Genomic DNA, 18,015 nt, shown 5'->3' with positions numbered 1-18,015 from the left:
GTTAAACCCTCACAATGACTCTGGGTTGATAGCAGAGTTAGCCATTCTAGGACGCAAAAATTATTTCAATTGGTCAGGATCAAAAACATAAAAGTATTAGCTCCTTGTTTTACAACACATTTGGAAGGATACCTTAAAAGAAAAGAAGCACCTAAAGCTAATACTTCAGAATGCATAAAAAGAAACCCCTTACATAGATCTTGCGTTATCTTGGCTAGATCAGGATAAATTCTGACTGGGCCGCCCAAAAAGAAACATTGAAATTCATGAAAGAGGACTTCATTACAAAAGAAACATCCTGTTCATGAAAAAATGAACTCAAAGTTGACCTTTCAGTCACCTCAGTATTAGAATTCTCTAAATAAGAAGTTAAATTTGTAGAGTCAGCATTAAATTGAGGTTGAACTTCTTGATTTATTTATTTATTTATTTATTTATTTATTTATTTAGCACTTTTATAAACCGATTTTCCAGTAACAGAATTACTAATCAAGTCGGTTTACATTCAAAACAATAAATATGACAAGGCGATGTCTTACAATAAACAGGTAGATTGAACTTGGATAACAAAAACTGGGGTTAACAACATAACATAAAAGTTATGGGGCCTAATGTAGGCTGGAGTTGAGAACGGGTGATGGGCATAAGGCTAGTTTTTTAATATTGTTCTTTGGGGGAGTCCAAAGAAAGGGATCATAGGTTGGAGTTCGAATAGAAGCTGAAGTTAGGAGAATGCTTGGTTGATTAGTAGAAGACCTAACATGCTTGGTTGATTAGTAGAAGACCTAACAGGCAGATACACCAGCTTATCAATAGGAGGTATCTTTTCAGCAGGATTCTTCAGGACTTCCAAAAAATAATGCCTAATCATTAAACAAGGCAGTTCACCCAAAACTCTGGGAAAGCTTTAGAGTCTCAAATTCAAATGCTTAGCCTGTTTTTTCCTATTTTTCATCCTCCTGGATAAGAAATGATGCTCTCAAATTATGGTAGCATTAACACTCTTTATGCCTTCCACATCATTCTCCAGAGAACTCAGTCACCGAATGTTCCTGCAAAATTTTCTGATGGTCCAAGGCAACCTTATTCAACTTTAAGGAAACAGCCTTTACCCATTAAGAATAAACTTTAAAAGACAGGAACAGACCTGCTATCAAGTCCCAAAGAGAGTCAAGAGTGACCACCGCTGGTTTGGAAATCAAAGGGGGAACCCCAAAGACAGGCTGCTCACCTTTCAGGACAACTTCAGCCCCCAAAGGAGTTTAGTCTGGGGCAGTAATGATGTCTTCTTCAGTTGTTGTTGAGAACGCTGCAATTGCATGGAGCTCAACCCTCCTCCTGGTGAAGAGCAGGAAATGCCTTCCACATAGGGTTCGACAGTAAGTTCATCAACTCTCGCACCTGCTGTATCAGCTTTTGTATGGGATAGTGCAGATGGTGGGGAATGTGTCTCATGTGGGCTGAGAAATACTTCTCCAGGCAAGAACAGAGCTCCTCTCTCTGTCTTGCCAATGGGACTCGAAGCCCACAAATCATTGATAGAAACGGTGTATTCAAGATAGTCCATTGATTCAGGGAAATTGAGTGTTCAGAAGGATATACCTTCACTTTCCCCTTCCTTTTCTGAGTCATTAAAGTAAGAAACTAATACGAAGAACCAGAGAGTTAAGAGCAATGGGAATACGTGATGGTTCATGCCGCCATCTTGGATTAGGAAATAATTTTACAATGAAAGAAATTGATAGACTAAAACATAAAACTAGTAAACTAAAATGCATGTTCTAGAACAATGGTATTTACCACCATCCCTAGAGGGCCTCCAACAGGTCGAGTTTTCAGGATACCCATAATGAATATCCATGAGCTAGGTTGGCATACAATGGAGACAGTGTTTATGTAAATCTATCTCATGCATATCCTTTAGTGTTATCCTGAAAATCCGAACTATTGGCAGCCCTCAAGGGCTGGGAGTGAATACCCCTGTTCTAGAATGTAAAAATGTCTTACCACCTTTTCAGCATTTCTTATAGAAAGCATTATAGGAAATCCTTATTGGCCTGATCTTTTCTCCATCTAATTAATCTTTCCTATATGCATGTATAGAAACTTACACAGCAAACTTTCCTGGCAATAGAATATTACATGGTAAAATGAAAGTTATTAGCATGCTGTAAGCTAAAAAAAATAAACAAATGCATTGACAAAAGATTAGGTAAGAGGAGCCAGGAGAAGGAACAGTTGGGCTGGTAAGATACCTCAGGCCCTGCCAGCTGAGGAAGAGAAGCTGGTGGTCAGAAACGTGTGACTAGTGGGGTTTCCTAGACCCTGCTAACCCAAGACATGGAAGAAGAACCAGCAGCCAGATCATCGGTGCTGGAAGTGTTTCCCCCAGCTCTGTCAACTGAAGAAAAGGGTGATGAGCCAGTTGGTTTGATCAGTAGTGCCGGCAAGATTCCCCTGCCAGATGAAGATAAGGTGGGAGAAAAGGCAGCCCAGACAACAGGCAGGAGCAGGCCATGTCTGTGACACACATCTTTGCAAGGGAGAAGTAGAGTATTTTTTTTAGGAGGGTATGATTAAAGCTGGAGAGTTAGAAGGCTGTGAGTAGGGGAGAAAAGGTAGAGAGAAAAGGAGAATGTGGGTGTGGGGAAGAAATATTACTGCATCCCATTCAGGATTGGAGGAGGAGAGAAATATCTGATTGGGTTGGAAATAAGCATATGCATTTACCAGGGAAGAAATGAATTGTGATGTATTCTGTCTTTTTTACCCCAAAACCATATTACCATCACCAAACAAATTATTGGAGTTGATGGGAGGGAGAGTGAAATACTTGGGAACTGCATTTCATTTCTGGAAAGTAAGTGTTAGAGGCAAAGAATGGCTTGTAAATGTTTCATACTTCATAGAGAACACCTTTCCAATATTTTTTCTTTCTTGTTTTACATTAAGCACTAAAGCACTGTATTAAATGGAATATTAAGGACAACAATTAAAGAACTGAGCTTTTAAGCTGTCCAGTGCTCTGTACTTTATTGACCATTAGAAAAATTAGTAAAAATCATTCTGTTTTCTAAGTGAATCCAGAATTGCTTGCTCAGCATAAGAGCTGAGAAAATGCTGTGAAAACATCCTTAAATATCTCCATATTGACAGTCTCACTGGCTCTGTTCTTTCAGTTCAAGTGCTATTTTTTTTTACATGAAAATGAACCAAGAAAAGATCTTGACAGTATTGAAGTTTCAACTGAACACTCTTTGCTATAATATCACAACACTTATGTGCATTTTTTGAGTAGCTATGTAAAATTTACAGAACTGACATTCGAATCATACTATTCTAAAATGTCTATTGTTAAAAGCAGAAAAAAGAAATTTGTTGTATAGAAAATGTAGATAAGTAGAACTGTTTTGCTATGTGAAAAATAGTTACATTTCTGGACAAAAGGAATGGCAGAATTGCTTGGTATTAGGGGTAAACAGGCCAAAACATTTTGTCATGTCATTGTGTATCATTTGGGGGCAAATGTTTGTGTCATTTAGGATTTTTTCCAATTGTTTTTGTTTCCTTAGGTTTCAGAAATAGGGTGCACTATTCAGTAGGGATGTGAATCGGTGCCGGACTCGTTTCCGGTACCGATTTCGGGTAAAAACCACGGGAAATCTTCGTTCCCACGATTCTTACCTATTTTAATCGGCTGTGTCGTGCCAAAAAAAAAAAAGACCCCGACTCTTTAAATTTAATCCTTTCGCATCCACCACCCTCCTGACCCCCCCTCCCAAATTTTAAAGTACCTGGTGGTCCAGCGGGGGTCCCGGGATCGATCTCCCTTGCTCGGGCCATCTGCTGCCACTAATCAAAATGGCACTGATGGCCCTTTGCCCTTAGCATGTGACAGGGTATCCATGCTATTGGCCGGCCCCTGTCACATGGTAGGAGCACTGGATGGGGGGGGGGGGGTCGGGGAGGGGAGGGGGGGTGATGCGAAAGTATTAAATTTAAAGGGTTGGGGTGGATTTGGGGTTTATTTTTAAGTGCCCTTTCTTCCTGCCCCCCCCCCCCAAAATAAGAGAACCCCACAGAAAATTTTGTGGGGTTTTCCTATCGGGTTCAGTGGCCCCCCGAATTCTGATGAGTTTGAAAATATCTTATGATATTTTCAATCATCAGAAAAACGATTCACATCCTTACTATTCAGAATAGTGCGCTTTATTCAGAAATGGCAGACACTATGTTTGAATATTGCACACTATGGGCTGGATTTACTAAGGCTTTCCCCCATTTTGTGTCAATGGGAAAAAGGCTTAGTAAATCAGCCCCCAAAAATGCTAGAAGTAAAAACAGAAAATGTCAGGTTTTTTTTTCTATTGTTTCACTTTGCAAATGACAATGTCAATGACATTGTCTATGTTGTTTCAAATGAATGCACATCCCTAATTAGTAGAGATGTGCATTCGTTTTTTCCAAATTGGAAAATTGCACTGAAATTGTCCAATTCGGTATGTTTCAGGGAGCCCGAAAAATCAGGATTTTCCTTTTTTTCGCAAAAATGTGTTTTTCCGATTAGTGCGCACTAATGGGAGTCAGTGCACGCTAACTCCCTTTAGTGCGCACTAATAAAAACTAACAAAAAGTAACAAAATCTAACGATTTTTGTTAGTGTGCGCTAACGGGAGTTAGCGCGCACTAACAGGAGTTAGCGCGCACTAACGGGGAGTTAGCGCGCACTAACTAAAAACTGATTTTTCGTGAAAAAAAGACCCGAACCGAAAAAAACCGACATTTTCCATGGCGGCCGAAAAACGAAGAATGACACGAACACAAAAAATGATGCACATCTCTACTAATTAGTACATTCAAAAAGTTACATTTGCTTAAGATCTATATAGAGCAGTATATAGAGGAGACCTTCAGGGTGATACATAGTAAAGCAGACCCAACTCCAGTAAAGCAGCCTTTTTGCTACTTTAGAGAAGCAAGGTCATCTGGTAGGAGACCATCACCTTGATATGGCATGAAATAATCATGTAACTAGGATCTGCCCTCCAAAGTGATACTTTATCCTCTAGCACTGAGGATGTGTCTCCAGGGCTATGTGCTCAGGAGGGAAGGATTAGGATGGCCATTACAGTGGGTGATTCAATCATCAGGAATACAGAAATCTGGGTTACTGTTGGGCATGATGATAGCTTGGTAACTTGCATACCTGAGGCAAAGGTAACAGACTTCATATGCCACCTAGATAAGATTTTAGAGATTGTTGGGGAAGAAACAAGTGTTGTACATGTGGGTACCAATAACACAAGAAGATGAAGGAGGGAGGTTGTATAGGCTAAATATATGCTCTTAGATAGAAAACTGAAATCAAGTTCCCCTAAGGTTGCATTCTCATAAATGCTTCCTATTTCATGCCCAGGAACCCAGAGGTAGACTGAACTACAGAGTCTCAAAGGGTAGACAAGATAATGGTGCAGGGAAGGTAGTTTTAGATTTGTTAGAAACTGGGGAACATTTTGGGGAAGAAGAGACTATTCTGACGGAATGGGCTCCACTTTAACCGAAGTGTATCCAGGCTGCTGGTGCTAACATTTATAAAGGAAATAGAATAGTTTTTGAAGTAGATCATGGGAGAAAGCCAACAGTCACTAAAAAGTGCATGATATGAAGGGATGTATCTTCTAAAGATGTTTGTAAAACATGGAAGCTAGAATAGCCCAGTAGAGATGTTGTATTGAAGGCTGAAGTAGTCCAATTGAACAAAGACAAAGAACACCCAGATGTGAATGACTCTAAACTGCCTGCATCATTTGTTAACAAACAGGTTGTGAATACAAAAAGAAATGAAAATATAAATAAAAACATACTTTAAAATGACTATTTTGTGAAAGCCAGAATACTGAACAATAAGACTGTGAGTTAGAATGTATGGCATTATACAAGTATATAAACATTATGGGGCAGATTTTCAAAGGCTACACGCATAACCCAAGAAAATTTGCCTGGCGCGCGCAAGCCCTGGGATGCGCGTATGCCCCAGGGCTTGCAAAAAGGGGCTGTCCAGAGGCGTGGCCGGGGGCATGGCGGCACACCGGGGCTGTACGGGGGCGTGCCCAGGGGCATGGCAGAAGTCCGGAGGTGGTCAGGGGGTGGGGGTCGAGTGCTCCGGCACAGTGGCCTGTGCTGGGGCAAGGCTTCCTGGCACGCACAAGTTACGCTTGCCTCGGGCAGGCATAACTTTTTCAACAAAGGTAGGGGGGGATTTAGTTAGGGCTGGGGGTTGGGTTAGATAGGGAAAGGGAGGGGAATGTGGGGGGGGCCGGAGAAAAAGTTCATTCCAAGGCCGATCCGATTTCGGAGCGGCCTTGAAGGGAATGGGGAAAGCCATCGGGGCTCCCCTCGGGTTCGGCGCGTGCAAGGTGCACATGTGTGCACCCCCTTGCGTGCGCCGACCCCAGATTTTATAACAATTGCATGGCAGCACGTGCATGTTATAAAATAGGGCATATATTTGTTCACGCCGGGTTGCGCGAACAAATCTATGCCCAAGCATAACTTTTAAAATCTGGCCCTATAGGTATTTCAGAGACATGGTGGAAGGAGGCTAACCATTTGGGACTCTGTAATTCGTATGTAATAGGTCAGATTGAATTGGTGGAGGAGTGGAACAAAATGTAAAAATGACACAGAGTCAAACATGATAAAAATCCTGCAGGAAAGAAAATGCACTGTAGAATCCTTATGGATAGAAATTTCAAGTGTGATTGACAAGAGTGTAGCAGTGCATATACTACTGCCTTCCTGGCCAAAAATGAATAAAAAGACTGTGAAATGCTAGCTGAAATTAAATTAGGAAAAACATTTTGCAACATAATAATAATTGGAGTTTTCAATTTTCCTGTATTGATGGAATCAAATTTACATCTGGACATGCTAAAAAAATTAAATTTCTTGATTTAAAAAATGACTGCTCATGGAGCAGCTGGTCTTAGATCTGATGAGAGGGACATTTATTTATTTATTTATTTATTTATTTATTTATTTCGGATTTTTATATACCGACATTCTCAATACAGGTATCGAATCAGGTCGGTTTACAAAGAACAAAACTGTCGCAATAAAGGCGTTACATTAAACAGCGTTTCTTAACATATGAGTAACAAATAACATATAACATATAAATATAAATAATACAAATTAAATATTACATAGACAATAATAAATAACTCGTCAACAGGACGTGGATAAATGTAAGGAATGATTAAAGCGTGAGTAAATATCTTGAATAATTAAGGGGTAGTCTAAATTGTGATATGTGGGTACATAGACCTTGTTGATGTGCAAAAATCCTAGTTATGCATGAGTTAAAGAAGACTAGTGAATCAGTGAAGAAGTCTTAAACAGGTGTGTTGTTCAGATCTGGCGTGGTGATCGAGGATCTGATGTTGGACTATTTTTCTCTTTGACAGGTGTCTGAGTGATCTTGTGATTCTGTATAGGCTTGCCTGAAAAGCCACGTTTTTAGGTTTTTCTTAAAAGTTAGATGACAAGTCTCTTGGCGTAGATCCGGCGGTAATGAGTTCCAGAGGGTGGGCCCGGCTGTGGAGAGTGCTCGTTTTGTTAGTGTAGTTTTGATCGGGGGAGCATATAAGGAACCTTTGTAGTTGTACCTGATGGGTCTTTGTGATGTGTGAGGGCGGAGTTGTGAGTTTAGATTTAGGTGGGCGATGCCCATGATGTCCTTGTGGATCATTGATAATGTCTTGTAGGTGATTCTCGCTTTTATAGGAAGCCAGTGAAGGCTGTGAAGAATAGGTGATATGTGGGCTCTTTTATTTGTGTTAGTGAGTAGCCTCGCTGCGGCATTCTGCACCATCTGTAGTGGTTTTGTGGATAAGGCCGGAAGACCTAGCAGTAGAGAGTTGCAGTAGTCCAGCTTAGACAGAATTATAGACTGGACTACTAGCCGAAAGTCACTGAAGTGAAGAAGAGGTTTAAAATTTTTTAGCACTTGGAGTTTGAAATAGCATTCTTTAGTTGTGTTGGCAATGAAGGATTTGAGGTTGAATTTGTTGTCGAGACGCACCCCCAGGTCTCTGACGGAGGTGGAGAGGTTCGTAGTTAGTTTTGAGAATTGTGTTGTGCTTTGGGAGTTGGTAAGGGTGTGGTTTTCGTCTGGTGAGATGATGAGGATTTCTGTTTTGTTTGGATTGAGTATGAGGTTCAAGCTGGATAGCAGAGTGTTGATAGCTTGTAAGCAGTTATTCCAATGTGCCCAAGTTTTTTGCAGTGATTCTGTGATGGGCATGAGAATCTGAATGTCATCAGCGAAAATATAATGTTTTAGCTTGAGGTTAGAAAGTAAGTGGCAGAGTGGATCTAGTCCTCTGTCCTCTGTGGAATGTATGACCTGGTACATGGGGCTACTGTGGTGGGGCAATTGTTGTGTTTCGCACCCGCGGCCGCCCGTGGGCACATCCCCCCTACCTGGCTGCAGCGGCGACCCGCCGCGGCAAACAGCCCCAAAGGAAGCCCGGACCCAGGGCAGTTGTTCCTGCGGGCTGAAGCGGGCCCGCGGGGTGCCCCCTCGCCGGGAGCCCTCCTAGCCTCCCCAGGGCTCAGCGTCTTCAGTGCCGGGAAGATTCAAGATGGCCGCCGCCATAGGATCCAAGATGGCCGCCATCAACTCATTTGCATTTAAAGGGACCTGGTCCCTTTAACTAGACTCACCTGCTTCCAATGATCCAGAGCAGAGGAATTATATAAGGAGGCTTCCTCTGCTCATTCCTCGACTTGGCAATGTCTCCTGTGAGCTTTGTCCAGTCGGCTTGCTTGGTGAGTTCTTCGAGCTTGGCTTCTGCTTTGTCTTCCTGGTTCCTGACTTCGGATTGGCTTACGGTGATTCTCTGGTTCCTGACTTCAGATTGGCAAGCGGCGATTCTCTGGTGCACGACTTCGGACTGGTGAGCGACGACCCTCTGGCACTCGACCTAGGACTCCTCCAAGACTCCGTCACCAAAGGCCCACCTAAGTCCCAGCAGCCCGGGTCCCTATGGGCTCCTCCTGGGGGGACCGCGGGCTTCCAGGGCAAAGCTCCAGTTGGCCTTTGCACCGTTGCTCTGACCTCCCTAGGTCCACCTAAGTCCCAGTAGTCGGGTCCCTACGGGCTCCTCCCAGGGGGACCGCAGACCACCAGTGGTGAAGACACAGCGCCTCTTCTCGTCTCTTCATTGCCTCCATATTCGCCTCAGCCTCCAGTGCCAAGGGTCAGCTGGCCCCGCCTCTTGTCCTGCCTCACCACCCGGCGTGAGAGCCTACGGGACTTCCGCAAGGTATTCCATCCTCACGTCGGCCCAAGGGTCCACAAGCCTGAGCATAACAGCAACTAAGCAATAGTGGTCATAATGCAATCAAATTTGATATCACTGTAGAAAGAACATTACATAAAACTACTAGAGTAGCAAATAACTTTAAAATAAGAGAGGCTTTGATAGAATGAGGAAATATGATAGAAAAAAATTGAAAGGAGGAGCTGTAAGGGTTAAAGTTTATATAAAGAGTGGACAATGTTTAAAAATGCCATTTTGGAAGCTCAGATAAAATGTATTCCTTGTATTAAAAAAGGTTGAAGGAAGACCAAATGCCTGTCAGTGTAATTTAATGATGACATAAAGGAGGCAGTTAAAGCTAAAAGGATATCATTCAAAAAATGGAAAGCAGACCCAAATGAAGACAATAAGCAAGAACATAAGCACTGGCAAGCTAAATGTAAAACAGTAATTGGATAGGACAAGAGAAACTTTGATAAAAAGCTTGCCAGTGAGGCAAAAACTAATAATAAAACTTTTAAGAACATTGAAAGAGAAAAGCTTGTGAGGAAGGAGTTGGGCTGCTAGACAGGCAAGGATTAAAAGGGGTACTCATGGAGGACAAGGAAACAGAGAAAAACAAAGAATGCATTCTCTCCATCTTAAGGGAGAAGATGTTGTGTGCATTAGAGATGTGAATCGTGTCCTCGATCGTCTTAACGATCAATTTCATCTGGGAGGGGGAGGGAATCGTATTGTTGCCGTTTGGGTGGGTAAAGTATCGTGAAAATCGTTAAAATCGTGAGCCGGCACACTAAAACCCACTAAAACCCACGCCGACCCTTTAAATTAAATCCCCCACCCTCCCGAACCCCCCCCCCCCCCCAAATGCTTTAAATTACCTGGGGATCGAGCGGCGGTCCGGAACGGCGGCGGTCCGAAACGGCCTCCTGCTATTGAATCGTGTTGTCTTCAGCCGGCGCCATTTTGCAAAATGGCCGCTGCAAAATGGCGGCGGCCATAGACCAACACGATTCGACTGCAGGAGGTCGTTCCAGACCCCCGCTGGACTTTTGGCAAGTCTTGTGGGGGTCAGGAGGCCCCCCCAAGCTGGCCAAAAGTTCCTGGGGGTCCAGCGGGGGTCTGGGAGCGATTTCCTGCTGCGAATCGTTTTCCGTATGGAAAATGGCGCCGGCAGGAGATCGACTGCAGGAGGTCGTTCAGCGAGGGTTCCGGACCCCCGCTGAATGACCTCCTGCAGTCGATCTCCTGCCGGCGCCATTTTCCGTAAGGAAAATGATTCGCGGCAGGAAATCACTCCCAGATCCCCGCTGGACCCCCAGGAACTTTTGGCCAGCTTGGGGGGGCCTCCTGACCCCCACAAGACTTGCCAAAAGTCCAGCGGGGGTCTGGAACGACCTCCTGCAGTCGAATCGTGTTGGTCTATGGCCGCCGCAATTTTGCGGCGGCCATTTTGCAAAATGGCGCCGGCTGAAGACAACACAATTCAATAGCAGGAGGCCGTTTTGGACCGCCACTCTACCCAGGGTAATTTAAGGCATTTGGGGGGGGGGGGGTTCGGGAGGGTGGGGGATTTAATTTAAAGGGTCGGGGGGGGGTTTTAGGGGGTTTTAGTGTGCCGGTTTTCCTGCCCTCCCCCTTCCCCCGATTTAGCTACGGACCGCCGCTGGACCCCGGGGTAATTTAAGACATTTTGGGGGGGGGGGGGGGTTCGGGAGGGTGGGGGATTTAATTTAAAGGGTCGGGGGTGGGTTTTAGGGGGTTTTAGTGTGCCGGTTTTCCTGCCCTCCCCCTTCCCCTGATTTATGATTTTTTGACGATAAATCGGGGGAATTGGTATTGTATCGTGGCCCTAACGGTTTTTGACGATTTAAAATATATCGGACGATATTTTAAATCGTCAAAAAACGATTCACATCCCTAATGTGCATACCCATATTTGAAACATTTTTTAATGGTGGAGATTCTGAGCATCTAAACTAAAATAAATATCTTTGAGAGTCAAGGATGTAATACATAAGACTGACAAATTAAAATGTAACACTTATCATTGGGACCAGATGACATCCATTCCAGAGTTCTAAAAGACCTAAAACATAAAATCACTAACAAGTAATCTGTATCCTAACATTTAAAACTGTCTCAATTTCTGAAGACTGGAAAGTGGCCAATAGGACACCAATTTTTAAAAAGGGCTCCAGGATTTATCCAGGAAACTATAAACCAATCAGCATGATGTCAGTGGCAGGCGAAATGTTACAAGCCATTCTTAAAAACAAAATTACTGGTCATATAGGTAGACATGTCTTAATGGAAAAGAGTCAACATAGTTTTAGGAAGAGGAAGTCATATCTTGCCAATACTTTATAATTTTTGAAGGCATAGACAAACATACAGATACATGGGAGGCTGTTGATATAGTGTATTTGAATTTTCAGTTAGGGTTTGACAAAGCCCCCCATGTGAAACTCCTCAAGAAATTACTAAGTCATGGGATAGAAGGAACTATTCTATTGTGGATTGGTAACTGATTAAAAACCCAGAAACATAGTGTAGGACTAACTGGTCAGGTTTTCAAATGGAGAAAGTTCATTAGTGAAGTACATAAGAACATAAGAAATTTCCATACTATGTCAGACTAAGGGTACATCAAGAACAAAAGAAATTTCCATACTATGTCAGACTAAGGGTACATCAAGCCCAGCATTCTGTTTCCAACAGTAGCCAATCCAGGCTACAAGTACCTGGCAAGTACCCAAACACTTAAGTAGATCCCATGCTACCGATGCCAGTAATAGCAGTGGCTATTCCCTAAATCAACTTGATTAATAGCAATTAACAGATTTTCCTGCAAGAATGTATCCAAATCTTTTTTAAACCTAGCTACACTAACTGCACTAACCACATCATCTAGCAACAAATTCCAGAGCTTAATTGTGCGTTGATTGAAAAATAATTTTCTTCAATTAGTTTTACATATTCTACTTGCTAACTTCATGGAGTGCCCCCTAGTTCTTTTATTACCTGAAAGAGTAAATAACCAATTCACATTTACCCATCCTAGACCTCTCATGATTTAAATACCTCTATCATTTCCCCCCTCAACCATCTCTTCTCCATACTGAACAGCCCTAACATATTTAGACTTTCCTCACATGGTAAGTATTCCATCTCCTTTATCATTTTGTTCACCATTCTCTATTCCTTCTCCACTGCAACTATATTTTTTCTGAGATGTGGTGACCAGAATTGTACACAGTATTCAAGGTGCAGCCTCACCACTGAGTGATACAGAATATTATGACATTTTCCATTTTATTAACCATTTCCTTCCTAATAATTCCTAACATTTTGTTTGCTATTTTGACTGCTGCAGCACACTGAGCTGACGATTTCAAAGTATTATCCACTATGATGCCTAGATCTTTTTCCTGGGTGGTAGCTCCTAATATGGAACCTAACATGGTGTAACTACAGCAAGGGTTATTTTTCCAAATATGCAACACCTTGCACTTGTCCACATTAAATTTAATCTGCCATTTGGATGCCCAATCATCCAGTCTCACAAGATCCTCCTGTAATGTATCACAATCCGCTTGTGATTTAACTACTCTGAATAATCTTGATAACCTCACTCGTCGTATTCCTTTCCAGATCATTTATAAATATATTGAAAAGCACCAGTCCAAGTACAGATCCCTGAGGCACTCCACTATTTACCCTTTTCAACTGAGAAAATTGACCATTTATTCCTACTCTCTTTCCTGTCTTTTAACCAGTTTGTAATCCATGAAAGGACATCGCCTCCTATCCCATCACTTTTTAGTTGTCTTAGAAGCCTCTCATGAAGGACTTTGTCAAATGCCTTCTGAAAATCCAAATACATTACATCTATCAGTTCACCTTTAACCACATGTTTATTAACCCCTTCAGAAAAATGAAGCAGTTTTGTTAGGTAAATCCATGTTGACTGTGTTCCATTAAAACATGTCTTTCTATATGTTCTATGATTTTGATCTTTAGAATAATTTCCACTATTTTTCCCAGCACTGAAGTCAAACTCACTGGTCTATAATTTCCTAGATTGCCCCTGGAGCCCTTTTTAAATATTGGGGTTACATTGGCCACCCTCCAGTCTTCAGGTACAATAGATGGTTTTAATGATAGGTTACAAATTTTAACCAATAGATCAGAAATTTCATTTTTTAGTTCCTTCAGTACCGTAGGATGCATACCATCTGGTCCAGATGATTTGCTACTCTTTAGTTTGGCAATCTGGCCTACTACATCTTCCAGGTTCACAGTGATTTGCTTCAGTTCATCTGACTCATCACCTTTGAAAACCATCTCCAGAACTTGTATCTCCCCAACATCCTCATTAGTAAACATGGAAGCAAATAATTCATTTAGTATTTTTGTAATGGCTGTATCTTCCCTAAGAGCCTCTTTAACCCCTTGGTCATCTAACACTCCAACCAACTCCCTCACAGGTTTCTTGCTTTGGATATATTTTTAAAAGTTTTTATTATGAGTTTTTGCATCTACTGCCAACTTCATTTCAAATTATCTCTTTGCCTTTCTTATCAATGTTTTACACTTAACTTGGCACGGTTTATGCTCTATCCTATTTTCTTAAGATGGATACTTCCTCCAATTTTTGAAGGATATTTTTTTGGCTAAAATAGCCTCTTTCACCTCAGCTTTCAACCAAGATGGTACTCATTTTGCCTTCCCTCCACCTTTCTTAATGCGTGGAATACATCTGGACTGTGCATCTAGGATGGTATTTTTAAACAATGTACATGCGTGTTGAACACTTTTAATGTTTGGAGCTGGCCTTTCAGTTTTTCTCTAACTATTTTCCTCATTTTATCAAAGTATCACTTTTGAAATTTAGTGTTATTAGTTTAAATTTGATAATGTTATGATCATTATTGCCAAGTGGCCCCACCACCATTACATCTCTCACCAAATCCTGCATTCCACTAAGAATTAAATCTAAAATAGATCCTCTCTTGTTGGTTACTGAACCAATTGCTCAATGAGCAGTCATTTATTACATCCAGGAACTTTATGTCTCTAGCAAGTCCTGATGTTACAATTATCCTGTCAATATTGGGGTAATATAAATCTCCATACATCCAGTGTGCAAGGAAATAGTAAAGCAAGTCCACCTTCAAAATTATAATAAATTTTTATTGATTAGCTGAAATTCTTCAATATTAATAGTGGCAACTCCATACGTTTTCAATGACAAATATTAAAGTCCCCCGACACGGTCCGTGTTTCGCGGTCGCTGCATCGGGAGGGACCCACAATCAGTATCATCTTGTACGTGCATCATGGAGCGCACGTACAAGATGATACTGATTGTGGGTCCCTCCCGATGCAGCGACCGCGAAACACGGACCGTGTCGGGGGACTTTAATATTTGTCATTGAAAACGTATGGAGTTGCCACTATTAATATTGAAGAATTTCAGCTAATCAATAAAAATGTATTATAATTTTGAAGGTGGACTTGCTTTACTATTTCCTTGCACGCTGGATGTATGGATATTAATTGATGTGCAAGACTTTTGCTTCTTGCTTTTGCTTGGGTAATATAAATCTCCCAGTTTTATTGCACTGCCAAGTTAGTTAGCTTAACTAATTTCTCTTAGCATTTCATCATCTGTCTGACCATTTTGTCCAGGTGGATGGTAATATACTCCTATCACTAAACTCTTGCCCAACACACATGGGATTTCTACCCATATAGATTCTACTGAGCATTTAGTCTCTTATATGATCTTTATCCTGTTGGACTCTTACCCTCCCGGACATAAAGTGACACACCCCCACCAAGTTGATCCTCCCTATCATTGCAATATAATTTGTATCCTGATATAGCACTGTCCCATTGGTTATCCTCCTTCCACCAAGTCTCTGTGATGCCAATTATGTCAATCTCATCATTTACTGCTATACACTCTAACTCTCCCATCTTACTTCTTAGACTTCTGGCATTGGCATACAGACATTTCAAAGTGTGTTTTTGTTTGTATTAACAACCTGCTTTTCAGTAGTTAGGGATAATTTGGAAATCTTTAGCTCAGGAGATTTTTTATATATAGGCATATGAACTATGTTTGCTTTTATTGGAACATCTCTGTTGGGATGCCCTAATTCTCCTGTTTCATTAGTATCCCTCCAGGATACATTCCTCCAAACCATGCACTAATGATTGACTGTCAGATTTCCCCCTTGTTCTAGTTTAAAAGCTGCTCTCCATTCTAAAGGTTAGTGCCAGCAGCTTGGTTCCACTCTGGTTAAGATGGAGCCCATCTTTTTGGAAAGGTCTCCCCCTTCCCCAAAAGTTTCCCCCGTTTCTTACAAAACTGAATCCCTCTTCCCTGCACCATCATCTCATCCACACATTGACACTCTTGAGCTCTACCTGCCTCTGGGGACCTGCACGTGGAACAGGAAGCATTTCAGAAAATGCCACCCTGGAGGTTGTGGATTTCAGCTTTCTACCTAAAATCCTAAATTTGGCTTCCAGAACCTCTCTTCTACATTTTCCTTTGTCATTGGTGCCCACATGTACCACGACAGCTGGCTCCTCTCCAGCACTGTCTATAATCCTATCTAGGTGATGTGTGAGGTCTGCCATCTTTGCAGCAGGCAGGCAAGTTACCAGGCAGTCCTCACATCCACCAGTCACCCTGCCATCTACATTTCTAATAATTGAATCACCAACTATGATGGCCGGCCTAATCCTTCCCTCCTGGGCAGTAGCCCTGGGTGATTGTCCTCAGTGTGAGAGGACAATACATCACCTGGAGGGAAGATCCTTGCTACAGGATCACTTCCTGCTACACCAGGGTGATGTTTGCCTACTGGGAGACCTTTCTGATCCAAGACAGCACTGGGGCTGCCAGACTGGGTTTGGGTCTCATCAATGTACCTCTCTGTCTGCCTCAGCTCCTCCAAGTCTGCTACTCTAGCTTTCAGAGATCGGACTCGTTCCCTGAGAGTCAGGAGCTGTTTGCACTGAGTGCACACATACAATCTCTCATCGGCGGGTAAAAAATCATACATGTGACACTCAATGCAAAAGTCTGGAAAACCCCCCTCTTGCGGCTGGACTGCTGCCTTCATCTTAATTTTATTGAGTTTCTAGTTAAGTTTAGGATACTAAGGGAATTAGAATCAGAGTACTTTAAATTTACAGGTGAATTTACTAATTAATCAGCTAGTGTCCTACAAGGGGATGATTAAATGTTCAATAAGGTCTGGTACAATAGTATGATTTAGATAAGAGCCTGATTTATTTTTAATTATAAAGTGTCTCTTGCCTAAAAATCAAGGGTTGTGTGGGTGGGAAAGACAGACACTAAAATTAACTGTCTCTGTCTTGCTTATTACCTCAGACACACACAAACTCTGATGAATATATCCCATTATTTCACCTTTCTCCAAACTTTTATAAGTTCAAATATTTCCCAAACTATACTTACCAATCCTCTTTAACCACCATTAAATTTATCTTCACACAAAGAATTGAAGGATTTGAAATTTGCATGCCTAACGGAACGCGCTTTCGGTCTTCTTCTACTGCTCCCGGTCTTCTTCTACTGCTCCCAGCATCCCAGGGGATGCTGGGAGCAGTATGCAGATAAGCATTCCGGTCCTCTTCTACTGCAAAGGGTTCAGGGCCTAGGGAAGCTGGGGCTGTGGAATTCAATCCCTGGATCGCTTGTGGTGACCTCTTGACGTCTCTCCCAGGGGATGCTGGGAGCATAAAGGAGCCCTTTATAGTTTCATATCAAACAAAATGAATCAGTCCACCACCCAAGAACAAACATTTTTGTTTTTGTTTACAGGAAAATTTTGCAAATAGCACACACTATTTGTTAATTGTGCAATACTTTGTTGAAAACAAATACAAATAAAAAAAATAAAATAAAAATAAAAGACCTGAAAAAATGTTTTAACTGCCCACTACCCTGCCAAAAAATGAAAAGAAATGACATTTTTGACTAAGTACAATCAATTGACAGTTGGGATATGCAAGGAAAAAAAAGTGCTTTCATTTTTGTGAGTTTATTCCCCACAAATTTTTTTTTTGTGGACTGCTTGATTTGTTTGATTTGTGTGAAAAAAATGAATTAAGCAATTAAAAAAAAAAAGTGGACAAAAATGAAAACTAGGCCTCCTTTTCACCCACTCCTGGAAAAATACCGAGGCCAGTATCCCCCATGGTGCCCACTTACATGGTCTGGTAGGGATCTACTGGCGATGACTAGGCTGAAGGCTCGAACTGGCATAGGCTGAGGATGCAGTAGGTCACTGCAGCTTTGAAGAACATTTTATTCAATAGAAAAATTTCCAAAAAATAATTAATATTTTAAATAAATGATGGCATTAAATGGGGCTATCAGTGAAATTAATCTACTGAAATGTATTCCCACCCCTTGTAATCATTTGCCATAGTCTTATAGAAAAACTGTAACATTTCAATATTTTAATTTTATTTTTTATTGTGAACCTTTAAAAACTCAAACTTCAAGGAGGAGACTCCTAGAAGGAGTATCTTGTCCTCTCTACCAGATTCCTTTCCTTTTATTTGTCCAAACCCAGGTCATATTAAAACTGCTACAAATGGCCTAACATTGTGCATGGCCTATAAAAGAGTTCAGACTATC

The sequence above is a fragment of the Rhinatrema bivittatum genome, chromosome 2 (genome assembly GCF_901001135.1).
Source record: "Rhinatrema bivittatum chromosome 2, aRhiBiv1.1, whole genome shotgun sequence".
NCBI classification, from domain to species: Eukaryota; Metazoa; Chordata; class Amphibia; order Gymnophiona; family Rhinatrematidae; genus Rhinatrema; species Rhinatrema bivittatum.
Note: the sequence above shows the minus strand (reverse complement) of the source record.